At 47.0% G+C, this 19,457-nt stretch overlaps 1 protein-coding gene across 9 annotated transcripts in view; it reads right to left on the bottom strand.

The window, feature by feature from the left end:
• Nucleotides 1-8,328, bottom strand: part of IKZF1 (IKAROS family zinc finger 1) — an 88,653-nt gene extending 80,325 nt beyond the window's left edge. For 8 of the 9 annotated variants that reach the window (XM_079932420.1, XM_079932422.1, XM_079932423.1 and 5 more), the window contains exon 1: nucleotides 7,433-7,704. The gene's annotated coding sequence lies outside the window, so the exon portion shown is untranslated. Of the gene's footprint in view, nucleotides 1-7,432; nucleotides 7,705-8,271 lie in introns of those variants that run through there. The other variant, XM_079932421.1, reaches the window with a different exon arrangement.
• Nucleotides 8,329-19,457: the final 11,129 nt, after the last annotated feature.

The raw sequence follows: 19,457 nt of genomic DNA, 5'->3' as shown, positions 1-19,457 counted from the left end.
ATAATACAGAAAACGGAGCTGGAGACAGTTTGTGCTTTCAAAACAGGTCCAGAGCTGGGTTTCAGGTGCCCCAGGAAGGTCCAGCACTGCACAACTATTGTGTGTCTGGACCCGCTCATGTGTGCACCCCTGTACACTGGCTCTCAAACTACTAACAGTAACTGCTGTTTATTCAGCAACCCTGGGAGAGGCAGACACACTCAGAATTTACATACTCTTTTAGAGGACTTTTCCTGATTCTGGCCGTCATCAGAGGCCATTTCCTAAGTCACTTCCTCAAATATAAATGGCCTTTTACACTTCATCACTTAAGTAAAAAGTCTAAGTTTAGATCATTTTCTTCTACCTTCTTCCCGATTTTAGAAGACTTCATGCTTGGCCAGCAACTGTGCAACAAAAGTGACATCTCCATCTTTAAAGAAAAATGTAGGAACTGGACCAAAATAATGATTTACACGGATATTCTCATAAGTGTTGATCTCTTGTCATTACAAAGTGAAGAGACAGAGGAACCCAGGAATAGTTTTTGTGTTCCTATTATTTTTCAAAGATTTTTTTTCATTTTTTATAAAATAGATAAATACAAAGTTACAATAGGAACTCAGTTTTTTACTCAGCAAGGCAAGATGCTGTCATGAATACAGTATCTCCTCTTGCCTTCTTAGCAGTGAAGTTTTATGCGGACATGAAAAATTCAAAATTAAAACTGTATACGGTAGCAAAATCCACGTGTCTACTCATAACACTCCGAAAAACATACCTGTCATACTGAGGTTTCTACAAAGGCCATTGGACTTCTTTTTAAAGCTATATTTATGTCATTTAGACCCAAGGAAGTAAAATTATGCTAATCCCCACAGGAATACCCAGTGTTTGCAATCCATACATATCTATTTATCAACAACAACTGAAAAGCTATTGTTGATTTTCCCACCGAGGACACCATCCAGTTTACCATATAACTTTTTTTTTTTTTTTTTTAAATTTAGAAAAGTCTCTCCCGCCTAGCTGGTGGGGAAACAAGAGCTACAAATCTAGATGCAAACAGAGAGAGAAAATGTCTTCCAGAGCACCATAGGATGCTGGCTCCAGAGAGAAATGGGTGCAGACATCCTGATGGCTGACTCCCCATGTTAAGGCCATGTGGTTTCCAGGTTAATGGGAAATTCTCCCTAAAGGACTTGCATTCTGAGATCAGTTCTGTCTACAACACCCCAAAATTATCAGCTGTAATGAATTAAATTATCAGCTGTAATGAATTAAAATGAAGTGCCTTCTTATAAAAATTCTTAAAAAATCATCTCTATTCACTTTTCAAAACCAAGTTCATAGTACACAGAATGTAAATTCAAAAATCAGGCTCCTTAAATCGCAGCTTAATCTCTTAGCAGCTTCAGTACTTTGGGAATTTACTTTGGTCACCCCAGCTTCAAATGGGTCAGCTTAAGTCAAGTTCAGTTGTATCTGAGAAGGGTAAAGGAAGTACAAATGTATCAATGATTTGGTAACAGTGATTGCTACTGACAGTAACTAAAATAATCACACAGAAGGATACCACTTGATATTCTGAATGGGTTCTTTAGTTGGACCAAATGAGCAAGAAAAGTTCTAGATTTCCATTGTATTCGGTGACAGACAGAGAGCTGAGCTATCCTGTAACCCAAACCTTGTAGGATCCCAAGGACAAAATGCCCAACATAACAGAACACGTAACAAGGTCCATGTGGATATGCCCTCCGAGTGGGTATCAGGCCCCACAAGGACTGCTTGGGGTCCGTTCTGTCATCCACAACCTTCAGCCCACAATGTCCTCATGCAAACCCGGAGGAGGGGGGGTGTCGTCAGTAGAACCTCACAGAGGCTTACAACTTCCTCGTTTTCAGGCCTACAAAATCAGCACATCTTTATGTATAATCAGGCAGAAAATGCTCATATCCATCAGGGAGCAAAATATAGGAAAACTCATTTTAAACACTACAGTCAGATTTTTCTGCAGCCCTTAAATAAGTTTAAATTATTTATTTTCAATGTTTTACTTTTTTTTTTTCCCAGCAAATTACATTTCTTTTACAAAAGGCTATCTGCTCTAAATTAAACTGAAAATTCTTGAAATTCAGGTTAAACAAACACAACTCCAGAGAGAAGTGAGAAAACGCAGGTAGAAATGCACTAGAAATTTCTAAACCATTTTTAAATGGTAATTAATTGCAATTATCTCTCACCACCTGAGATAATTAGCAGTATGAGTTTTAATTTAATGAAGTAGGATACACAATTTATCAATATGTTTCCACTGTGGATCTCTTTGAATATCACTGCCCTACACAAAACCCAGCACAAAGGAGGAAGTAAAGGTCACTTTTTCAGGCTCAAAGTGGGGCTCACAGCAGGGGGTCGCCGGCTCTCTCTAGTTTCCATTAAAAGCACCGGAGTTCACTTCAGAGTGCCTCCAAAGTCAGCTTATAAGAGATCAATCCCTCATTTTCATTTCTCCTAAAGATTCTAGATTAAACATTTTCCCCATTTGGTCTAAGGAGGTGTCTCACGTGCTATTTCATATGCTCCAAGTGTGCCAGTGAAAGTTTGATGTAAGAACAAAAATCTACCAAAAACTGATGAATCAATATTCGCCGTGGAACCCCTAGCTTTAGAAAAGGACTCTAATCCAAACCATCTTGTTCAATTTTAGACAGTTTCAAACTGCCCGAAAAAGCTTTCGAGTGTCAGTTTTAGCATGTGAACTCCACAATGGAGCCCAGAAGTCTATTTCAGCATGTGTAAGGTCATTTACAAATTCTTTATGCAGTTCTTAGTCGTCTCTGCAAAAACCCCACACATGAGAGACAGAAGGAAGATGGAGACACAGAGGCAGAGACAGAGAGGAAGGAGGGAGGGAAGGGATGAAATAACAAAGCTGGGACCCTCGCACACTGCACCTGCCCTCAACACACCCCAGAAGCCCTGCACCAACTGCACGTCCATGAGAGCTCACTTTGGGCGCGAACATGGCAGGAAGAGAGTCAGATTTCTTTTAGCAGTGAGCTGACTGCTGAAGAAAAACGAATCATTGCACACTTGAATGAGAAAAGCTGAAGGAGGAGCTTTCCCACTCATTGGGGCCCATCTTCAGCAATTCGTTAAGCCGTGGCCCTGTGCCGTAAGCCATCAGGAGGTGAAGCGGGGACCCCCGAAAGCAGAGAGAGCACATGGAAGGTAATGAGGCTCTCCATCACCCAGGACAGACAACGGGAGGGGTGCCGGGCAGTGGCTGGGTCGTAGGCTGCCCTGGGAAGGAGGAGGGTGCACGCTGGGAACATCCCATCTGTGGAAAAGCAGCAAAGAAATGGGCGATCTCACCCAGGAGCCTGTGGCCCCTGGAGACCCAGGGGGGCTGCCCCCCAGTCCTACCTTGGAGGCCTGGGGCCTTCGGACCCTGAGCTGCGCAGAAGCCCCTGGACTCAGCCACCTGCAAGGGACCCTGCTGTCTCCTTCACCTCGTCACTGCCCTCCTCGCCTTCCACTGGGGTGGAGAGGAAGGTGGGCCCATTTGCCAAATATGCAAAAAAGGAGGGAAGGTAGTTTTCTCTCAGGAAAACACGGGCAGGAAGGGAGCCCGTGCTTCCTGTCCTGACCAAAACGGGTTTACAGATTAGGACGTCTGACTTGGCGGGCTTGCGGCGGGTGGGAGCGGGACCTCTTTTAGTCAACAGGCATTCTGAGCACCCCAAAGGCAGAAACAAACGGCCCTGGGAGAAGGGAGACAGAGCCAGGCCTGTGGTGGGGAAGGCAGGCGGCCCCCAGGCCTGGAACTCGGGGTTTTCACCATTTTTCACAGTTCATCCCCAGGTGGATCATGGGAGGCACCCAAGGCATCCACCCACCTGTTCATTGCAGCAAAACAGGAGAAGGAAAAAAAGACGGACTCAAGGGATGAGGCCATTTCCTGCAGAGGAGGCCTGGGCTGCCTCCCCACCAGGCCCTTCTCAGGAGTGACTCCTGGCCCCCAACCAAATACACACCAAAGCAGGGTGGGCCCTGCCCACCTCTCCCCCCTGGGGCTCTCTGCAAAGCTTCTTCTGTTTGCTCTGTTTCACTTGTACTGATGCAGCATTTCACTTTTAATGTTCCCTAACGTCTTACAAATATTTGTTAGACTATCATCAAACGTTTCGAAGTGATGTCAAACACAAGCTATTAAAGCAACGACACTGAAAAGGGAAGGACGTGAACATATATCACAGGAGATGCCGAAGGATAACCTGCAGTGCAGAGTCATTTATTACACTGCAAAGAACAACAACATGCCAGGTCTCCGTGGAGAAACCAGGGTGGGCATCTGGTCGACCCCATGCTAAAACCAGTTTTGCTGGTGTGGCTTGAGTCTGCTTTGGGAGGCCCACGTCCCTGATGAACCCCTGTCTCCCTCCTCATCTGGATTTTAAATGTGTGTGTGTGTGTGTGTGTGTGCGCACGTGTGTGTGTAATGCCTATGCTCTGAAATGCAACCTGCCCAAGGTCTGGATCACACGTGTACATGTGCCTGTTCTGAGCAAAACCAAAATGATCTGTCTCAAGGTGTCAACTGGATCAACGGTTCTCCCCTTGTCAGCCTCAAAGGATGGGTCACTTGTCGCTTTTACATCTTGTGTTTTCTCCAGTGACATGGAATGATGCCACACACATGCCTGAGGGCTCTGCAGGTACAAACGGACCGGCACCAGACAGGGACTAACGGTAACCATCAGGGCTGGAGGGGCAAGGTCTTATGGCCACAAGTGGGAGTCACAGCACCCAAAAATGTGTGTAGAAATAGCGGAAATTAACACAACATTGTAAATCAACTATGCCTCAATGAAACTTTAAAAATAATAATTAAAAAAAAGAGAAATAGCAAGGGCTGTCAGTCAACCCCAAAGGGTTGCTCTCTGTGAGCTGGATCCACTGATATAAGTCTGCATTCAAATAAGGCAACAAAACCAAGAGTTATTTCGTAGTGAAAGTATTTCATAATGACAAATATTAGAGGCGGGAAAAAGAAACAAAAACGCCTCTGAACGCTGCTACCCTTGATGAATTCTGGGTTAACTGCAAATACGTGAGGCAGACACCCAGAGTACTAACGTCACTTATGCTTAAATTCACCATTCCAAGCAGGAAAAGCTGTCTTGTTTTAGTAAAAGGTAAAAATCAAACCAACCAACCAAAACCCAAAAAGGAGGGGCTTTAGTACTCAGGTCAGGTGTGTTTGATGTTATAACCCTTTCCCACTCTGCCCCCTGCGTCTCTCCCCACACTGTGTGTACTCCCTGTGTGTGTCTGTGTGCATATGGTCACATAATGTCTTTATTTCCTGTATTTATTAATACACATGTAACCGTGAAGGATACACACGACACGTGGACAGGTGGGGTGGAGGTGTTTCACAGCATGGCACGTAGTAGACTGTATATATACACCAGGTCCTCTCAAACTTCAAGAGTTTGACGTTTATATTGACAATATGCTCCTACACATGACCCAACGTGAGACACACAAATTCAAGCCAAGGGGAAAAGATCCCCAAACCAAAGAACCACGATCCTCAGAATCTAGGCCTCCAGTGAGGAAGACACAGTGGTCCCAGCACTACTGGCTGCAGCCTCTTGGCCAGGAAATTGGCTGTGATCTTAATTTTCAACAAGGGAAATGGCTGCAAGGAAACCACTGGTTACCTTCTCTCAGGAGACTTCAGACATACTTCTCAAAAGACCCAAATGCAACATACTTTGATTCACGGACCTGTGGGCTCATCCCAGGAGGCCGTGATGATGGGCTTTTATTGTTACGATGCTCCTGAATTTCCGAGGATATGTAGTTTCCCAAGATGTAGCACTTTTATTAAAATATTGATGAATTAAAGAAGCAAGGAGGAGTTTCTGAAACTGCTGCCTTCAACTATCACCAAGAAACAGGACGGGAAGAAAACCTGACCATTTAACTCAGTGACATGTTTTGGTCTTCAGCTCTGGTGGACTTTGAGGCCAGGAAACACATATTTTTTTCCCATGCAAAAAAGGTATAAACATGTATGACCATGGGAAGTTCTGAAATCGGATACACTATATCAAACCCAAGTTGTATAGGATTTTTAAATGCGACATCATTATTTATATCTGTGCACACAAATTATTTTTTAACACGTTCTGTATAATCTGGAATGTGAGCAAGTAATCTTCCGGTTAGAGATATCTGTGACTGCTTAAATTTTAAGCCACATATCAAATAATCTAATTTGTCACTGAAACAACTGCAACACATATAATGTACATAATACTTGAATTATTACTTTAAAAATCCCATATAAAAGATGAATGCGAATAACCTCAACAAATAAACATCTTCAGACAAAGCAGTGAATTCAAGAGGCTCAGACCGTTTCCTGCAGGTTCCACTCTCCCCTCAACCAAAGTGAACCAATCCTTAAAATCACTGAAATTTCCATGAAAGTTTAAATATTATGCATATTAAATATTTTCAGCTTCCTTTTTTTTTTTTTTTTTAACTTTTAACAGAAGGTGAAGGAGATATTTCTTCAATACCAGTTTGTCTTTCCAAGTTTAAAATAAGGTACCTCAGAGCTGAAATACCCCGTGGGGAGCAGGGTGGGGAATTTTGAGTGTTGAAATTGAGGGAAGCACAGGGCCTTGACATTCACTCCGGGGGCTGCAGTCCAGAGAGAATGGGAACTGCATTTGAAAGCTGCATTTGGAAGTGCCGGATCAGACCCTGCGAATCGAATCGTAACCCTTTTTGCTTCTCCAGATGCTACACTCCGTGCCTCCAACTTAGAAGAAAAAACAATCACACCTTCAGGAGATTCCTTAGGAATCACCAAGGATCCTTGACGAATTTTTCAAACACGTTTCAAATACAGTCGCAAGTAACCCGACGCCTTTTGACCGAGGGGTTTCGTAACCTGACAGCCAAAACGGCACTCGGCAAAAGTACTACCAACTTTTCAAACCGGGATAATTCCGATTTTGCGGAAAGCAAGTTCAGACTCGATCTGTTTATTTTACAGTATAAACAAAAAGCTCTCACGTCAAAAATAAGAAAAGAAAGCGCGTTATGAATGACTTTATAAAGGCTGACTTCCGTGATCTCACTATATAAGCGTAGATCGATTTAAACACGACAGGGACCACGGTGTCCTCCCCACGGGGACAGCGGGACGGCTCACAGGTGTCCCGCGGCCGGCCTGCCCTGCACCTGCAGTCACAGCACCAAGTGGCCCAGGCTTTGACAAAAGTCAGCGCTCCCACTGTCCCCAGAGAGGAGAGGCGGACCCGAGCGAAACCAGGACTTACACATCTAACCGCCTCGTCTTTTCTTTCTTTCTCTCTCTTTTTTTAATCCGAGTTTTCCTACGGAAATTCTACCTGGAAACACTCACGTGGATGTGTGCGTCGCACTCTGGGAGTCCAAGACCGATCCTCGGGCGCCAAGAGCAACCTCGGAGCCGGGCTCGCCTGCTCGGCCCCCTCGCCGTGGCCAAGCGTCCCGCCCGGGCTCGGCTGCGCTCCGCGGGGACCCAGGACCGTCGCCGCAGACGCCGCCCCGGGCGCGGGCCGCGCAGGCACTTGTCAGAGCGCCCGGCTCGCTCGGCCGCCCAGCTCTTCCCAGCTTTCTTTCACAATGACTTCCTGAAGTTGCTCACTCGCATTGTTCCCCATTTCTCCTCTACGCTCCCCACCCCCCGCCGGCCGCCACCAGGCTTTCGCGCTCCCGGCCGGTCGGCCCGTCCCGCGCGCACAGCGCCGCCCACGGGCCGCGCACCTGGGCTCCGCTCCGCGCCCCCGCGGGCCAGCGCTCAGCCACCTGCGGCCGACCGGCCCGAGCGCGCGCCCGCAGCCCGCGCTCCACAAACTTTGGGGCTGCGCGCCAAGCCGGTCCCGGCGCGCCCTGCCCCGCCGCCGCCTCGGACCCCGCGCACGCTCCGGCACCGAGCGGGACAGGAGCCGGGAGGGGGGCGGGACGCGGAGCAGGGCTCGGAGAGGGACGGGGACGGGTCGTGGGGCGGGACTCGGAAGCGGGCGCGGCGCGGGACTCGGAGCGGGGCTCGCAGCGGGACGCGGAGCGGGGCGCGTCGCCTCTGCCGCCGGTCGCCCGCTCGCGCTGCGCCGTCCCGACCGCAACTCCGGGGCCGCGCGCGCAAACTTTGCCGCCGCGCTGGGCTGGACGCCGGCCCCCCCGAGCCCAGGCTCTCGGGGCGGCAGCGGGCACGGGCAGTACCTGCTGGCGCCGCCGCCGGCTGCAGCCCGCTCGCCTGTGCCGGGCCCGCTGGGCGCGCCGCCGCCACCCCCGCGCCCGCGCGCCCCAGCCCTCCCCGCGCCGCCGCGCTTCCTCATTCCAGCGCCGCATCCCGCCGCGGCCCCGCGCGGCCGGCGGTGACCGCCTTTCCGCGTCCCGGGCTGGCTGGCGTGTCTGCCACCGCGCCGCGGGGCCCGCGCTTAACCCTTGGGGGTCCGGCGCGGACGACGCGTGCGGGGCCGCTGAAGCCGGGGCGCCCTCCCGGGGACCCGCAACCCTGTGCCCCGGGCCACTCGTCGGGGCACCCGCGTGCTCGCCCGCCCGGGGCACTCGGGGTCCCGTGAAGCACTTTCCCCGACGTCTAGGGCAGCCCACTGCCCGCCCGGCTTCGTTTCCCTCCAGCTAGGGCCACTTGCATCCCCGGTTCTGGCTGCGACCCCAGGTTATGAGTGCCCACCCGAGGGGGTGGGAAAAGTTGATCCTCCGCAAGTGAGGGGAAGGTGCAATTCATTTTCCCAGACAACCAATGGAATACCTCTCGTCTCTCTTCCCTCCCACCCGCTCGAGGCACAAGTTAGGATCGCGCCTTCCGGCTTGGCCTGTGTGCACACGCGAGTGTGAAAGGGCGGCGGCGGCGGCGGCGGCGCGGGCGGCTCGGAAGGCAAACCTGTAACCCCTCCTCGGCTCTCTGCGCCTCAGCCTCTCCCTCCGCGAGCCCCGAAGCGGGAGTGTAAGGCGCTGAGTATCGATTCAAACGGGAATGCCGGCTCTGATGGCGCACCTCTTCGTCCTCCGCGAGGAGTCCGTCATTCTGATCAGGCAGGCCCCACCCGGCAGGAGCCCGGCGAGAGTGCTCAATTTGAGCAGAAGAGCAGGAGTCATGAATTCAACAGATTTGTGCTGGGCATCGCCCCCAACCCCCGCCCAGGCGCCAGGGGAGGGTCTGTTACACGAGCCAAGACCGCGGCCTTTCAAGACTTGCAGGGGCGCATCGGTAAGGGTCAGATAAACGCCGGCGTATCCCTGCGAGCAGGACAAACAAAACGGGACCGCGTCTTTCCATGGGAAGAGCGAGAAAGGGCTCTGGGGCGTCGACGCGGGAGGCTGGGCAGGCCTTCCAAGTGGAGAGAAGTGGCTCCGGGCAAAGGGAACGGGCAGCTGAGTGAGGCCAGGGAAGGCTGTGGCCCGTCTAAGGAGGCTGCTCCTGGCGGGGCCAGGGGCCCTGTTGACCACCTTCGCCTCTGCCATCCCTGGGAGAAGTCTCTCCTACCATCCTTGAGCTGCAAACAGCATGCGCCAAGTTCTTGCTGGACCCCTTCTGCGACACTAGTACTCGGTTTGTCCTGAAATTCTGCCGTGCTGAGCCCGAGACAGTTAACTCCGTGCTTAAAAGCCCAGAGGAGGCTGGACTTGTAGAAGGTTCATTGACTTAATTCCTAGTCCTTCCCTTACCTGTGTGACCTTGGGAAAGTTATTGAACCTCTCTGAACCTCATCTTCTTTATCTGCAAAAGAAATAAACGCTACTTCATCCTAAAGAGTCCTTGTCAAGATTCAATGAGGCAATAAACATAGGGTGCAGGGCCCCAAGGGAGGCAGATGACCCGGTGGAGGGGTCATGACCTTGGATGAGTGCGACACTCTTAGCTCCGCCCCCCAGGCTCCTCTCTTTAAATGTGTGCCATGGTCCCCAGGAGTGCGTGTCAAGGACTCAGATGTGTTCATCCCACCAAGGCAAAGCCTCCTGAGGCAGAAGAGCATGAGGCTAGGAGCCCAGGCCGTTGGGCTGTGTGACCTTGACCGAGGTCACTAACCTCTCTGAGCTTCAGTTTCCCCATCTACACATTGACGGTAATAATATAAGCTACCTCCCGGAATTGTTGGTGAATAAAGTAGATCACATACAAAACTCCTTGCCATATGCTTCTTGCCATAGCAGAGAGGAGGACTCTGTGAGCAGTAATTATTATTTATTATGAACTCTACTATTACTAGCCAGTCTCATGTACCACCGCAAAGAGGTGGAGCGGAAGGAACTCGGCTTGTAACCTGGGTCTGTGGATAAGACTCCGTGGGGCCAGAGATGACCCTTCCATCAGAAGTTAAAGCTGCTGAAGACAACAGTAGAAGCATATTGGAGGGTCTATATAGGGGTAGGGGATTAAAAGAAGGGTTATTATGGGATTACGTGAAACCACGTGTGTGAAACTTTTTAAACTGTAAAGCACTATATAATTTAAAGAATCTTTCATTCGATAAAAAATAAAAACGATAAACATTAAAAAACACATTGGAGGAGAAAACGTATCAGTGGAAATTGAAACAGGTGTGATCCTCTAAAAATTATAGGTGTCATTTTGTTTCTTGAGAAATATATATATATGTGTGTATAGATAGATAGATACAGATAGATAGCTGTTTCCATAACGTTAGAGTGTTAAAAATAGCTTAGTTCATTCAGACAATAATTGCTAAATTACCATTTTTTTCTTTCGAGATAATCTTCTCAGAAGAATAAAAACACCTATAGAATTAATCAAAGTCTACTTATTCAGAACTTACTATAATAATGGAGTCAGTTACGGGTGCTTTTGTTCTGGCGGAGCCTGGATTGCATTTTAAAGGAGAGTGAGTTTTGTAGAGGAAAAGGATAGTTGAGGTGATAAGTGTGGTTATTAGTTTTGTTTCTTACTAGCTGTGTGAGTCTTGGCAAGTTACTTAACCTCTCTGAGTTTCAGTTTGTCACCTGCAGAGCATACCTACTTTCCAATGGTGTTGCTAGAATTCAGAGAAATTAAATGAGATAATGTATGTAAGTAATTACGATGATGATGGTGTTTTTTTCTTTAAGAAAATCTATTAAACAGCAATAAAATGAGCATCCCTTTGCCTCCAGCAGTTGAGAAATAGTAAGTATCTTGTTAAATAGTAAGTATCTTGTTAAATAATAGGTAAAGTTTTCTGTAAAAAATGAAATTCTGTTATCTTTCTGTAGTGTGAAACTCATACAGAACGCTTGTGGTTCTGTATGGTGTGAAGGCTCATGAACTTGAGGAAAAAGACCAAGCACTGGGATGAAACTTCTGCAACAAGGGCTCTGCTGCTCTGGTTTCTTTTTCCCAGTTTTTATGATCTCCAGCTTCTGCTTCTTCTGTTTTTGAAAACCAGAGCTTTCCAGCCTGGGGCAAGGCCTCGACCCTTTTCCTTGGGGTTCACTTCTTGGGTTTGGAAGTGAAGAACCAGGACTCAGGGGTGGGGAGGTGTGGGGGGCGGCTCATGCAGAGCCAGGACCGTCCAGCTGGCAGAGCCTGGGTGGGAAATGCCTGGGGACCCAGAAGGAGACCCCTCAGGGTGCACCATGTCCTCCCCAGAGGCTCCGTGGCTCCTGGTTTTGAAACTCAGAGAAATGCAGCAGTGCAGCTGGGTTTTGAATCAAGGATGTGATGCAGCTGACAACCAAATCCTTCCCACTTTACGATAATTTTTTCACCTTATTCCCTTTGGTATTTGTAAGAAGAATACACTTAGACTCTCAAAAACAGTGACTTTTTATCAATATCGTTTGCTTAGAAGCAAGTGAAAAACAAACTGAGTCAGATATAGTGATTTGGAGGAGATAGAATCACCCAAAAGCCTTCCAATGAAAAGATGTTTTGTGTGAGTAAAAGAAAAGCAGATATTGAAGTGATCTGAACAGATTAGGATAAAGAAAACCGAGAGTTGAGTGTCACCCTCCCCCCACTGACTGTATGGGGTAAGTTCGGGATTGGAACACTATTTCTGGTGGTGTCACACCTTCCGGTGGGATGCATTTATTCGTTTATGCAAAGAGCATGTATCCATTGAGCGCCTGCCTTTGCGGCTGGTATTTGAGAGACAGGTAGTCCCCATAAAGCATGAGATGTGGTCTTATCCCTGCAGGGCCTCTAACTGCTAATCCAGAAAAGTGGAAACAACTGCATTTTGACGTGCAACGCTCTGTGGTATTCAGACACAAAGCCTGCGGACACACAGAGGGTGAAGCTGCTCTGTGGTACTCGAGCTGGTGTAGGAAGCGCTGGGGGCTTTAGAAGAGTTTCCTCAAAAGAGACAATTAACCAAAGGCAAACAGTCATATTCAGGTAACAGCTCTATTGAGCCCAGCTCTGTGGAGCACATTGCCAGACTATTATTGCCAGGTTATTTTCCGTCTAACAAGGCAACGAGGATACTCAAGTTCAGAGAGCGTGGCTTGCCCGGGGTTGAAGGTTAAGGGCCAGACTCTGGAGCCAAACTGCGTTTGGGAGCTTGGCAAGCTCCTAGGCTTCCCCGGGCCTCAGTTTCCTCTTCCGTAAAATGGGAATATAACACCACCACCAACAGTCAGATCTTCATCAGTAACGTCCACAGTCTGAATGAGTCAATGTGCGCTAAGCAACCTTGAATGGACACTTAGCACTGAATCAGCGTTCGATACTTTTGAAGTATTCAGTTTCTAAGTGGTTGGGCTGGGATACAAATCTCGGTCACTTCTCTCAGCTATGCCCCCTGCCTATGCCCTGTGTCCCAGCAGAGAGCTGAGATCCCTCCAAGGACTCATTAAGGACCTTTAAGACATCCTCCTCCCGCTGGTGGAAAGTCTTTCTTTCCAGGTCACTTTCAGTGTTTTATTTCCCCTGAGGCCAAGTTGCCAATCTTGGCAGCACCAGTCTTGGTAAAGGGATCAGATCGACACATCCAGGAAAGATGAAGGTTTGTGACTGGGCTTTCCAATCTGTAAAGTACATAGACATTGAGTCTAGCTATTTTTGTATTGTTATAGCAACTTTCTCTTTCCAGTGTTAATACATCATAAATCTTTCCTGTCCCATCTGTAGAGGAATTGGGATGGTTTTGGAGAAGAGGTTTAGATTTGGGGCTCTATAGTGGAAACTGTCCTGAAGATATCTGTGTCTCTCCCAGCTCCAGGTAAGGCCACGGTAGGAACTTAGTTGAATTACATCACCTCTCTGAGCATCACGTTCTTATCTGTATCTACAACAGGAGAGGTCAATCCTGCTTCATGGAGTTGGCTTCAAGATTGATTGAGAGCCTGGATGTAAATCTTCAGTCCTGGTGCCCGGTAATCCATGATAGTCCCCTCTCTTTCCTTTCCCCTGCTTAGGGAGGTCCTTGAGGATTCTTGGAAGGTGACATCCAGCAGAAAGCAGGTGAGGAAGAAGGCCAAGTGCCTGAAAGGGGTTTGCAGGCTTGCAGTTGGGACTCACCTTGACCAAGTTGCAAATTGATCGTTTCTTTATCTGAGAAAAGCTGGGAAGAATTAATTCAAAGTGGTTGGTTGGTGCAAAGCCCAGCTGGTTCCAGGAGTAGTAAGTGAGCGTTGATCTAGGGCTTTAAAGTTTACCTAAAACACCCATAAACATTTCTTCTGGACCTGATGACATCAGGGAGGTAGATGTTCGTGAGGCCACATTTGCCAGGTTTTCCCCTGTGTCACGGGCTTCTCCGTCTCCTTCCTGAAATGCTGGAGCTCTCCAGACAAGGCCCCAGACATAGTTTTCAATGTCACATGTATCCTGACATCTGCCGTTCAGACCTCCCTCTGAAATCAGGATTCATACACTTCACCTGGAGATCTAATTGACATCTCATATTTACCATGGCCTCAAACCAAATCCCTGATATTTCCCCTCAAACCTGCTTCATCTTATCTAATAGCAACTGGAAATGGCTGAGGCCAAAAAGCCTTGAAGTCATCCTGGATGCCTCCTTCTCTTCCCATCCCATCTGCCAAGACCTCGTGCCAGCTCTTCTTCCAACAGGTATCCAGAACCCAACCTCCTCTCATCTCCATGGCAACCATATTGGTCCAAACTACTGTCGCCTTCCATCTGCAAACTGTGGGCCCTCCTAGTCACTCTCTGCTTCTGTCTTCGCCCCTCACAGCACCCAGGGAGAGCCTGAGAAAAATGAAGTAAGATTGTGTGCTTCTTTGCTGGACAGTGTGCCGGCGCTCTCTGACTAAAGCTGAAGTCCCGAGGAGGTGTGATTTTTCTCTCCTTCCTCATGTCTCTCCCATGTCTCATGTCCAGCTCTTGTGCCCCTTGCTCACTTGTCTCCAGCCACTTGGCTCTGCTTTGCTACTTTTCAAGCATCTGGACCAGGTCACTGTCCTCCGGGTACCTGCCTGCCTGCCCTCCTGCTGGCTTCAAATCTTTGCTCCGATGTCATCTTGGCTCAGAGACTGTCACTTCTACCCTCTGTAAAGCACGGCAACCCTCCCCCCACCCCCACCCAAGAATTTCCTGTTCTCCTTCTTTCTTTCCTTTTTTTTCCCTACAGCCCTTATCATCTGTACCATGTTGTAGAGTTAACACTTATTTTGTTTACTCTCTAGGAAGATAGAATATTTTTCCTTTGTTTCCTCAGTGGCTGCAACAGTGACCAGAACAGTTAGCTGATATTTCCATTTATGGGTACTGATTTTGAAGGGTTAATCTGACTTTTCTAACTCAGGAAAAACAATTTTGTTTAAGTCAAACAACAAAGAGTTGTCATCTTTGTTTTCAAATTTGCATAGGAACTGCTTTTTCCTGGCTTTAGAGCTGGAAGGACCTACCTTCTCTTTGTTCCTCCGTCCATCTGGGGCACCAGGTTCATGAACATCGTAGGGTTTCGCCTTCACCTATTTAGTGCTTCCTTAGCAACAACAACTTCAGCACAGCAAGTTCCACATTTCTTTCCTCCTTAGGTCTATAGAGCATATGACAATTTAGTTCATACTACCCTTATACATACATTATTCTGTTCATTTTCAAGCTATTTTTCTAAAAGGAGACAAAGAATAATGTACAAATGCAACACTTCAGATTCATAATAAACTTCTCCTGTTCTGGTTGTGTGGGGTGATGATCCTTTTCATTTCTATAGGATAAGAACACAGATTGTAATTTACCAAGGCCAGGACTCAGTATTTCTCTAAGTCAGTGATTTAGAAATTATTCAAAGATATAATGTACTCTGTAGCTACTCACAGCCAATGGCTATGTATTCTTTTAGTATTTACTCGTAATATTCTTATTACTTGCAGATATGTTTTTTCTAATGAAGAAAAAGAACTCATTTTCTATGATATGCATTTCAGAAACTGGCAACTTTATTTCCACTTCAGAGCTCAGATACGCTATTTCCTTTAGCTCAAACAGTCTTTTGCAATTAAACTGAAGGGTTGACTTCTCATTATAATATCCCCTTATTTTCTATGATTATATCTCATAAACAGTCTTTGCCAAGCAGCATTTTCCAATAGGTTATAGTAAATGACCCTGCGTTTGGGGAGAAGGGATAATGTATTGATTGATAGATGATAGCAAAGGCTATTGCTAGTACTTGGTGCAAGTTGAGATGGGGGATTTGTATACATTTGTAAGACGATTAACTGTAGTTGGGGACACATTCCATGATCACCAAAAGGTGACAAGCCAAGTAACTAACCTGAGGATACAACTGAGAGGTTTGGCTCCATTTGCTAAGTTGTAGAGTGCAGATGTGCGTTGACTGATCATTCAATCACTATGATAGATCAATAGAGCCTGCGTGTTGGTTTAATTCCTTTATTATTAGATTATTTGTGAAGCAAAAGTCAGGTCCATCTTGCGCTCACTCCTCCAGCCTGTGAACAGCCCTTTGTTCACTTCCAAGGGCAGCTTCTGGCCCTTCAGATTCCAATACCATTAAGCCGATAAGACACAGTGTTGCACCAAATGATTGATGCCCTTTGAGCTGGTTGGCCTGGTGGAGCAGGCTTCTCAGAGCAAGTCCAAGTTCAGTGGTCGATAACCATAAACTTAGCAGCTGCCCCTCCACTACAACAGCGTTTCAGTCATCACCACCAAAAGACTCTGGACCTGGCTGTCCCAGCACATACTTCTTGTAGGTTCCTGGAGCTCTCGCAGGCTTCAGTGACAGCTCCAGGCGCCTACAGCAGCAGCAGGGCAGCGTGTGCAGTACTCAGTGATTTATATTTGCGTGGCTTTTGAGCTAGTCAGCACAAAGCACTCATCTATCTTCTCCTCCCCAGAAAGTTGGACCACGCTATTATTCATATTTTGTGGATGAGGAAACTGAGGTGATGGACCCTCCCAAAGTGAGGAGATTGCAAAAAAAGAGACAAAGCTCTTTCTTGATCCAAACGTAATATTTGACATCTGATCTTCTAACGGTGGTATTGAGCATTTTGATGACTTAGCAGAGATGGTATTTGATGGAGACATTCACACCAGTGGAAAACACTGCTGCTCCACTGTGATGATTCCATTTAACTTTCTGAATATATTGTTTAGCTAGGGCTTGTCAAGCTGGTAGATGAAGAAAGGCCAATGGGACCCCTTTCTTGCTCTGCCTCCCCTTGATCAAGTTTAGACCGAGAAGCGCCCAAGGTCCCTGCCCATGGAGTTGCCAAGATTCAGCCCACAGCCTTGTAGTAATAACAGACAATACATTCGGAAGAGCGGGCTGCATGCCTTGCTTCTTTGCTTCCTCCAGGATAGGCTTGCACAAGAATCATTTCCTAGATATAATAAATTTAGGAGCCTTCCACAGTGGAACTGACAGCAAAGGCAAAGACTGTCAACCCACCTCCCCCCGTGATGGAAAACTTCACAAGGTTTTCCCAGCAGTGCATTAGGGCAGCTCCGTAAGAACCCACGGTTGTGCGCGCTTTGAGACTTCACGTCTTCCATTAACCAATTCTAAGACAGAAGACCAGTGTCTTCATTTCCCATGTTGTTGAAGTACTTTACATAGGCTTTAACCCAGTTGCTAAATTGCTTGAATTTGTTAAATGTACAAAAGGGCCTCCTCCCCGTTGATGGAGTAAAAGTAGATGTTTGATTAAGTAGATAGCTAGATGTGCTTTTTTTCTCCCCATCTGGATGTGCTAAGGGGGTATGTTTGAAACTTAGCACTCAGTTCATGCCTTTCACAAGGGGAGGGAAGAGGGTATTTAACAAGGTTCATAATGACAGATAGAGGAATTGACACCACAAAAGAAAAAGAATCATTCTAGCATTTCGTGACAGTTCACAGACAGATGTCGTTGGCTAAGTGAGAATCTCGTAGACGTGGGGGTAATATACACCTTATATGCATATGGATTAGCGAAAGCAGACTGTCAAGTCGGTGAGTGTGAGATTGTCAAATATGAGACATAGCTGCAGAAAACCTGGAGAACTACTTACTATTTATTTCTTCTCTTAAAGACCCAATCCTGTTGTCTTTTCACAGACAAAAGACTGAGTACTTTAAGGACAGAGGCAGGCCAAGGGTAGGAGGGAATTGAAGCGTTGGATTGGGGCTTCCGGAGGACAGCAGGGTTAGTAGTCTATTCCCTTTGAAGCGTATTTTTCATCTTATCCTACGCCAACCATTCTCTTTTGTTTCAGTAGACCTTACCTCATCCAACAGGCCAATATCTAGTCCCATCTTCCTGATGTCCATGATGAGGGATTCCAGAATTGCAATTGATGGGACCCCAGATAGAGCAAGTTATCTTTGAAGTCCCTTGGAATTAGGTTGACCATGGTGGTCAACCCCATTGAGGTGATTTTAGGCTCTGGACAAGATGAGATGCTTTAGAGAAGCATCCCTGGCCTTCTGAGCTTTGGTAGAGGTTGAGTAGGTGGAGAGTGTCACCAGCCAGAGACGGTTTGGTTTGGTTGGGTAGACAGACAGTGTCCCTTGCTAGAGTCAGGTGACCTGGTTTGGGTCATGCTTCTCTCTTCAGCCTTGGGCAAGTCCTTCAGTTCACCTTCCTAAGCATCAGTTCCTTTGTTCATAAGATTGGAATGGTTGACAAGATGGTCTCTGTGGTCTCCCCAGAATGATCCTCCATGACTTGATGTTGGCTTTGGCAATGTTTTCCTGTGGGCTTGCACGGACTTGAGAACAGTCTTGGCAAAAAGCTCTGCAGGCTCTTGGCCCATTATCTGTAAGTCCACCCTCCCTCTGTCCTCTAGTGCCGTGCTTCCCAGAAGTCCCCAAACACTGAGGGCTAACTCTTCCAAAAGCAGTCAGAACTTATCACACCCTGAAACAACACAACCAGCAACTCCATCACCTACTAACCTATACTGACTAAACCTCTTTGGCCAAACCTGGATGGTTTGACTTCAGGACTGTGTGAGAAGGAGGGAAGAAGTAGACAATTCTCCTACCTGAAACATAAGTAAAACAGATACGTGCTAGAGAGAAAGATCCACGTGCCTTTGATCTGTGCAGTGCCCTCACAGAGAAGCTTGATGTTTCTTGCTTGCAGCAGGATTTTCCTGGGAAAGTCCTCCTGAGTAAAAGGAGAGAGACACCTGGTGAAGATCAGAACTCTTGGAAAAGGCTGCCCCCTGCATCAGCAAGGGGAGATTTAAGGAAGATGAGTTAATATCAGACTAAAGTAAGTGTATCGATCTGAGGGAAATTCTGAACTCTGCTGTGAGCTAGGCCGTTGGTAAGTAGGAAATGCTTTGGGGAAAACCCATGACTTCCCCAAATGCCTATGTAAATGCCTACAACATGGAAAATGGGCAGGGAGACCCTGAGATCTCAGCAAACACTGTCACTTCAACTGGAAATGTTGAGCTGAAACTGAAGAGAGGCTATGAAGATCAGAATTACAACAGTGTGTAGGTTCAAAGGCCTACAATCATCTGATGCTCAGAAAAGAGAATGTGATGAAAGTGTAGAGAACATCTGAGTGGAGCAAAAATTCTTTGTAGGGAAAGAGAATATGATAAGAATTATAGAAATGTGTATAAGAAATTATGCAAAGTAAATAGATGAAATTGCCTCTGGTTAAAAAGGCAAAACAGCCTAAGCAAAATGACCTGGGGGGGTGGTATTTTGAAATGGATATATATCATCCAAAAAAGTTTCACATGGTAGGTGAAATTTTCTTAGTATTAAAGATGGATAGGTTGTGAAAATGTCTTGTAGTTATATGTCAAAATGTCCTTATCAATTAGAGATGCCTACTGATCTATTTATGGGTAAAATGAGCTGTGCTTTAAAATACTCCAGCAAAACAACAACAACAACAACAATTATAAATAAAAAAAGCAGCTGAGGGATGGAACCGGGTTCGTAATATCTTTGATAATTGTTGATGGAGGTGATGGCTATATGGGGATTCATTATATG

This window comes from Stenella coeruleoalba (assembly GCF_951394435.1).
Source record: "Stenella coeruleoalba genome assembly, chromosome: 9".
Lineage (NCBI taxonomy): Eukaryota > Metazoa > Chordata > Mammalia > Artiodactyla > Delphinidae > Stenella > Stenella coeruleoalba.
The sequence above is the reverse complement of the archived record's forward strand: the minus strand, read 5'-3'. Positions and strand labels throughout refer to the sequence as shown.